Source organism: Monodelphis domestica, chromosome 1 (genome assembly GCF_027887165.1).
Source record: "Monodelphis domestica isolate mMonDom1 chromosome 1, mMonDom1.pri, whole genome shotgun sequence".
Taxonomy (NCBI): domain Eukaryota; kingdom Metazoa; phylum Chordata; class Mammalia; order Didelphimorphia; family Didelphidae; genus Monodelphis; species Monodelphis domestica.
The window spans coordinates 50,180,063-50,187,888 of record NC_077227.1 but is presented as its reverse complement, the minus strand read 5'-3'; positions in this window follow the sequence as shown (position 1 = coordinate 50,187,888).

Here is a 7,826-nt window from a genome sequence, read left to right as displayed (position 1 = left end):
GATCATCATACATTATTGTTACTTTGTACAACATTCTCCTAGTTGTGCTCATTTCACTTTGCATCACTTCATATGAGTCTTTTTACATTTTGATAGGGATCAGCTTGTCTTTCATTCTCTATGGTACAACAGTATCCCATTATAAGCATATACAACAACTTGTTCAGCCATTCCCCAATTGATAGACATGCCTTCAGTTTCCAGTTCTTTGCCACCATGAAAATGCTATAAAGATTTTAGAACATGTAGTTTCTTTATCTTTTTTTCCTTAATCGCCTTAGGAAATAAACTACTAATGATATTGCTGGGTCAAAAGGTATACATATATAATCTCAGATTGCTTTCCAAAATAGTTGGATCAGTTCGCAGTTCCACCAACCATGTATGAGTGTTCTCATTTTTCCATATCCCCACCAAATTTGTCATTTTGCCCTTTTATCATTTTAGTCAATCTGACCTACTTCTCTTATGTTAAGATTAAAATTTGCTGGAGACTGTATCTTAATTTATAATTACTTATTAAATAATAAAAAGTGGGTCAGAGAAAAAAAGCCACCAGCCACATGTGGCCAGCTGATCACAAGCTTCCTTCCCACACTGGCTGCACCAGCTTCTAGCTCCCTTGACTCATCATGATTCCAGCACAAAAGATGCCCTTCCTTCCCCAGGTAAAATTTATTTCTTCTGTGTAGTCAATTTCTCAGTTCCTCTGACTTGGTGGACTTGACCTCAGACTAGGGTCAGAAGCCTGTCAGTCTTCTGGATGCCAGGAGTTACGTGGGACAAGAGGCAAGTGTCTACCAAGTGCCAAGGAGTCATGAGGTTTCTGGCATCCTCCTAGTGTATACATGCATCTCCCTTATACAGATAAGCCTCAGGCCTTGTTTTTAACTCAATCAGAAGGTAGGGTTGAATAGCAACCCCAAAATAATTGGGATTCAGAATAGTACATTCTCACACTGATCAATAATGATTTAGAGCATTATTCACATAAAGCTCTGATTTCTTTATCCAAAAACTCTGTTCATATCTTCTGACCATTTATCAGTTGGGGAATGGATAATTTGACATAGTTCCCTATATATTTTAGTTGTGAACCTATCTAAGAAAAGGTCTACAACATTTTCCCCCAATTTATTACTTTCCTTCTAATCCTGGCTGCATTCGTTTTATTTGTATAAAAACTTTTCAATTTAATGTAGTCAAGATTATCTATTTTACATTTCACAATGCTTTCTATCTCTTCTTTTTTCATGAATTATTCTCCTAACCATAAATTTAATAGGTAATATATTCCCTGTTTTTATAATTTGTTTATAATATCTCCCTTTATACCTAGATTATGTATCCATTTTTATCTGATCTTGATAAATGATGTAAGATATTGGGCTATATATCTAGTTTCCTCCAAACTATTTTCCAGTTTTCCCAACAATTTTTACCAAATAGTGAATTCTTATTCCCAAAACCTGGATCTTTAACTTTGTCAAACCCAAGATAACTACATTCTTTTACAACTTTATTTGTTGTATGTCTATTCTGATAAAATAATCCAGTTTTTATTTCTTAGCCCCTACAAGATAGTTTTGATAATTACTACTTTATAATATTGTTTAAAATCTGATTCTGCTAGAATTCCTTCCTTAACATTTTTTTCATGATTTCCTTTGATATTCTTGGCCTTTTGTTTCTCCAAATGAATTGGTTTTTATTTTTAGTTCAATAAAATAATTTTTGGTAACTTAATTGGGATGGTATTGAATAAGTTGATTAGATAAGATTGTCATTTTAATCATTTTCACTGTCTCCCATGAACAATTAATATTTCTCCAATTATCTAAATCTGACTATATCAAAGTATTTAATAATCAAGTTCAAATACTTTCTGTATTTGTTTTGGAAGATAAACTTCTAGGTATTTTATTCTATCTATGGATAATTTAATGAGTTATCTCTTACTATCCTTTCTTGCAAGACATTGTTAGCAATATATAGAAATGTCAATGATTTGTGTGGTTTTATTTCATATACTGTTATTTTGCTAAAATTATTGATATTTTCAATTTCTTCTTTAGTTGAATCTTTAGGATTTTCTATATCTAATTATCATATCATCTGCAAAAAGAGATAGTTTTATTACTTTTTTGCACATTCTGATTCTTTCAATGTCTTTTAATACTCTTTTTGTTATTACTAGCTCTTCTAGTAAAATATTAAATGATATTAGTAACAATTGCCATCCCAGGATTCATTTTGGGTTGTTATATATCATAGTTGTTTGGAGAGTAATTGAGAAAGATCATGATGATCCCTGTGCCTTCTTTGCCATCTTGATTCCATCATCTTCCCTCATCTTATAGGGAAGGCTTCTAATTTAACACCATCATAGATAATGTTTGCTGAAGATTTTAAGTACATACTTATTAATTTAAGGAAAAATCCATTTATGCCTATGCTTTCACACAGGAATCAGTATTATATTTTGTCAAAAGCTTTTTTTTGCATCTATTTATATAATAACATGACTTTTCTTACTTCTTTTTGTTATTGTAATCAATTGTGTTGTTTTCCTTCTATAAAACCATCCTTGCATCCCTGGTATAAATCATATTTGGTCCTAATGTATAATTTTTGTGCTATATTACTGTAGTCTTCTAGCTAATATTTTATCTAGGATTTTTGCATCTATATTCATTAATGAAATTGACTTACAATTTTTCTTCTGTTTTTGCTCTTCCTGGTTTACAATTTTATGCTTCTCTTGAGTCTTGTATTTGAATCTTATTTTCCTTTCAGTTCTCATCTTTTCATCAAGAATACTTAAAAGTCCTCTGTTTCATTAAAGATCCATTTCCCCCCTGAAGAATTATATTCAATTTTACTGGGATATGTGATTCTTGGTTGTAATTCTAGCTCTTTTGTCCCCAAAATATCATATTCTAGGCCCTCTGATCCTTCAAAGTAGACACTGCTAAACCATATGTGATCCCAACTCTGGCTCCACAATATTTGAATTATTTCTTTTTGCCTGCTTGCCATATTTTCTTCTTGACATAGAAGCTCTGGAATTTGGTTATAATATTCCTTGGAGTTTTCCATTTGGGATCTATTCCAGGAGGTGATCAGTAGGCTCTTTTAATTTCTATTTTATCCTCTGGTTCTAGACTATTAGGATAGTTTTCTTTGATAATTTCTTGGAAAATGATGTCTAGGGTTTTTTTGATTGTGGCTTCCAACTCTTCCAATAATTCTTAGATTATCTCTCCTTGATCTATTTTCCAGGTCAGATGTGTTTCCAATGAGATATTTCACATTTTCTCCTTTGTATTAATTCTTTTAACTTTATGTGATTGTTTCTTGATATCTTATGGAGTCATTGACTTCTGCTTGCCCAACTGTAATTTTTAAATTATTTTCTGTGAGCTTCTATACTTCCTTTCTGTTTGGCCAATTCTCCTTTTTAAGGAGTTCTCTGGTGAATATTTGTATATCCTTTTCCATTTGGCCAGTTCTTCTTTTGAAAGATTTCTTCTCTTCAGTGGATTTTTGGACCTTGTTTACTAATTGGCCTATTGTTTTTTTAAGTATTGTTTTCAATATTTTTTGTGTCTCCTTTACCAAGATATCAATTTCTTTTTCATGATTTTCTTGCATCCCTCATTTCTTTCCCCAGTTTTTTCTCTATATTTCTTATTTGATTTTTAAATTCTTTTTAAGCTCCTCTAGGAATTCTTTTTGGGTGTAAGACCAATTCACATTTTTCTTTGAGGCTTTGGATATAACAGTATTGACATTATTGCCTTCTTCTGAGTTTGTGTTTTGGTCTTTCTTCTCACCAAAACAACTTTTTATGTTATTTGTTGTTTGCTTATTTCCATCCTTTTTCTTCTCCTTTAACTTAAAAAAACTGTTAAAGGTTGCATCTGTTACTATGGCCAAAGGGGCATTGTCCCAAGCTTCAGGTTCTTTGCACAGCTGCTTTCAGAACCAACTCAGGAGAGCTATAAACTTTCAGTTCTTCCAAGGTGGTATAATCTAGAGAGAGGTGTGTATAAAATTTTCCCAGACTGTATTCTTGTTTGTGAGTGACCCCAAGCATTATTTTCCATTCTGGAACTGTGAGCAGGGTCACACAATCACTTCATCTTACCCTGGGACTAAAACCCAGGGCTACAAGCTAGTACTGTGACTTGGATTTGCTTTTGGGCAATGCAACAAGGCCCTATACCCAGAGCCATCAAAAAGATCTGTGAGCATTTGTCTGACCCCCTTATAGTGTATGGCCCGAGAGTTCCAGAAGCTGTTACTCCTGATTCAGCCACCACAAAGACCTGTTCTGGCTTCCAAAGTGGAGCTTGCCTTGGTGAGCTGGTATATACCCTGGTACAATGGACCTTTGGTGCTGACCTTCTAAGTTATTTTGGTCTGATAAATTGTTTCACTCTTTTTTGTTGGTTTTGTCATTTCAGGATTCATTTTGGGTTGTTATATCATAGTTGTTTGGAAAGGAATTGGAAAAGATCCAGAAGATCCCTGTTCCTTCTCTGCCCTCTTGGTTCCACCAAGCTATCTCTATTTCCCCAACTGAGAAAAGCAAAGCAGAGAAAAACTGCCAAGATCAAACAGGGCATGGTATATAGCACTGGACACATAATGCTATCTTGGTTGGCATCCCCTTTCTGTCTCTGTTCTGACACAAGACACGGGGGTCAGTACCTTGGGGTTCTATTTCAGACTCTGCTGCTGACTTGCTGTGAGCTATTGTCCGAGTTACTCCCTTTCTCTTTGCCTCTAGGGCCTCATCTGAGAAAGAGGACATGTGCTTACTTTTCACTTCCCTCTTTTCTAGAAATGGTACGTTTCTGAGAAGTTTCAGGTGTTGTCTTTATTGAGCATGGAAAGGGAGAGAGATGTTGGCTAGTCAATCCATATTTACTAAGTATTCACTATGTACAAAACTGTACCAAGAATTTTTATGATCCCCATATCCCTAAACCAGGGAGTTTACAGTCTAATGAGGAGTCATCATACACAAGGACATTTTTAAAACTGCTTATTAGCAATTTAATACAAATTAATAAAATGCAAATGGGGCATACCAGAGATGTGATATGATGGAAAAAAAACACTAGATTTGGAGTCAAAGCACTGCCTGGGTTGGAACTCTGAGCCTGCCACATATTACCTATGTGACTGAACAACTCTTTTTGTTTGCTCAGTTTCCTCATCTGTAAAATGCAGGATTTGGATTAAATGGCCTCAAGAGTATCTTCTAGCTCTGACTCCACTATCCTTCAAATACTGTGGAAGTTTGTAGAGATCACACCATACTGATTGGTATACTTGCTGTAGGAGCTCCCTCCAGCACCTGTCTTTCTGTCTTTGCCCTGGATGCCCTCCATGCCCTTTTCTTTTCATCTCCACCTTTTAGAATTCATGATTTCCTCAAAGACTCAGCTCCAATGCTATGGCAGAGTCCTTTCCTATTCTTCCCAGCCTCTAATATGTTCAATATGTCTAATATGTCTTCTACCTGTTTGGAATGCATTTTATATGTACTTATTTATATACATTATCTCCTAGATATGTGAGATCCATAGGGGAAGGGATCATGTTTTGCTTTTCTTCGTATTTCTAGCTCTTAGCATAGTGCCTGGCACAGAGTAGACACTTAAACACTTATCATCTGTCTGATCTCACATAAGACTCTAAGCTCCAAAAGTCCCTTCCAGGTTTAATTTTATGAATCTATTCAAATCCCTCCAATTCTTCCAGGCCTACCTTCTTGAAGACCATTCCAATTTCCCTTCTCTGACTCTCTGGATCACTTACAGTCTAGTCCTAGGTTATATGTCATTTTAGAGTAGAGATGCTATTCTTTAATGTTTCTTCTTGAATTGTCTATGAATTTTCCTAAGCCCTTCTTAACTCTTTGGCAATAGTGCAAACTTGCTGGATAATGTTGTCCAAGTTACTTTCAGGGCCTTCAAGCATTTGTTTCAAATGTCTATTTTTGTGTTCTATCAACACTAGGTTGCTGAAGATCAGAAGCCAGGACATCTCCTGCCTCCTCTTTTTGTAGCACCTGGCAGTAGCCTAGCAACACAGATGCTTGTCTGTTGATAGCAAAGTCACTGCTCATACCAACATCTGGAGTAATTTTGTATTTGTAAAGGAGTAATGGAGTATTTTTTTTAAACCCTCATCTTCCATCTTGGAATCAATACTGTGTATTGGTTCCCAGGCAGAAGGATGGTAAAGACTAGGCAATGGGGATAAAGTAATTTGCCCAGGGTCACAGAGCTAGGAAGTATCTGAATCCACATTTGAACCTAAGATCTCCTGTCTCTAGACCTGGCTCTCAACCCACTAAGCCACCTACCTACCTCCCCCCATTTTTTTTATAACTGCTGAAGAAAGTAAAGCATGTAGAAGTCGAGGAAATTAGACAAAATGTTTTCTTTCTTTTTTAATAGGATCTATAGGGGAAAGCCAGGTAAATTTGTTCCTAGAGAAGAAAAATCTGGAAGGAGGGACTTGATTCTTCTATTAATGAACTATAGGAAAGAGCATTAGATGTAGGATAAGACCACCTGGGTTCAAATTCATGTCCTGTCACTTACTACATGGATGATATTGGGCAAGTGTCCATCCTTATTAGTGTTAATTCAGCTTAGTTATATTCAGGTGGGTTTTTTGTCTGCTTCTTTGCAAGTACGATCTTCACCTCATTTCCCACCATTTCTAGACATCTCTGGCATGCCCCCATTCAAGACACCTCTCCACCTCTCTTTCAACTTTTGGAATGTCGTATTCCCCCATTAGATTGGAAGTCCTTGAAGGGTGCTCTAGTCCACAAACATCTTTTCTAAAATGTAGTGTGCTGAACACTGCTGGTGGGCCTGGCTACCTCAAATTCTACCTCCTCTAGGAAGTCATCCCAACCACTCAAGCCACACAGCTTTCTCTTCTCTGAACTCCTAATGTACTCACAGTGGTTACACAAAATTGAGCATTTAGGTATATTCTAATTGTTTCCTTTGTCTACTGGGAATCTGGGACAATGCCAAGCAGCAAGGTACACTAGAGAGTCCCCGCTATATGGACCTTTAAATTCTGCCTCACTTAACTGACCTATGTGGCCTGGAGCAACTTACTTAAAGGTGCCTTCTAACTCTAAAACTATGAACTTTTACATTCAGGGCATGAAATTAATACAGTTTTAACTTAACGTTTCCTAAGAATAGCCTGAAAGTAGATGTATAAAATAACTCATGTTTATATAGAACTTAAGATGTGTAAAGCCCTGTGACATAAGAAGAATTTAAGTATTGTCTCCATTTTACAGCTGAGGAAACTAGCTTTGCATAAACCCTGAGAGAAGGGGCATCAATTATTTTGTCTACCTGCATCAATTTCTCAAGATAAAGCCAAGAAACCAATAGCTCAAGTCTGTCTTACTTGGAGGGAAAGGAACAAATAAATTGTTTTGTTTTACTTTTAGGCCCTTACCTTCCATCTTAGAATCCATACTGTATATTGGCCCCAAGACAGAAGAGCAGTAAGGGCTAGGCAATGGGAGGTGGGGGGCAAGGGGGTTAAGTGACTTTCTCATGGTCACACTATATAAGGCAAACACAATTCAAAGTCACATGGGCAATTGACCACAGAAACAGAAAATGATTGCAGAAGTCCTCATTTTCCACTAAACTCCATTCTCCTTCCAAGGCATGGCAAGATACCATTGAGTTAGAAGAGCCCACATGCCAGGAAGATCTTTAACAGACATGGAGGCAGGATCTACTGTCACCTAAAAGCTCCCTCTG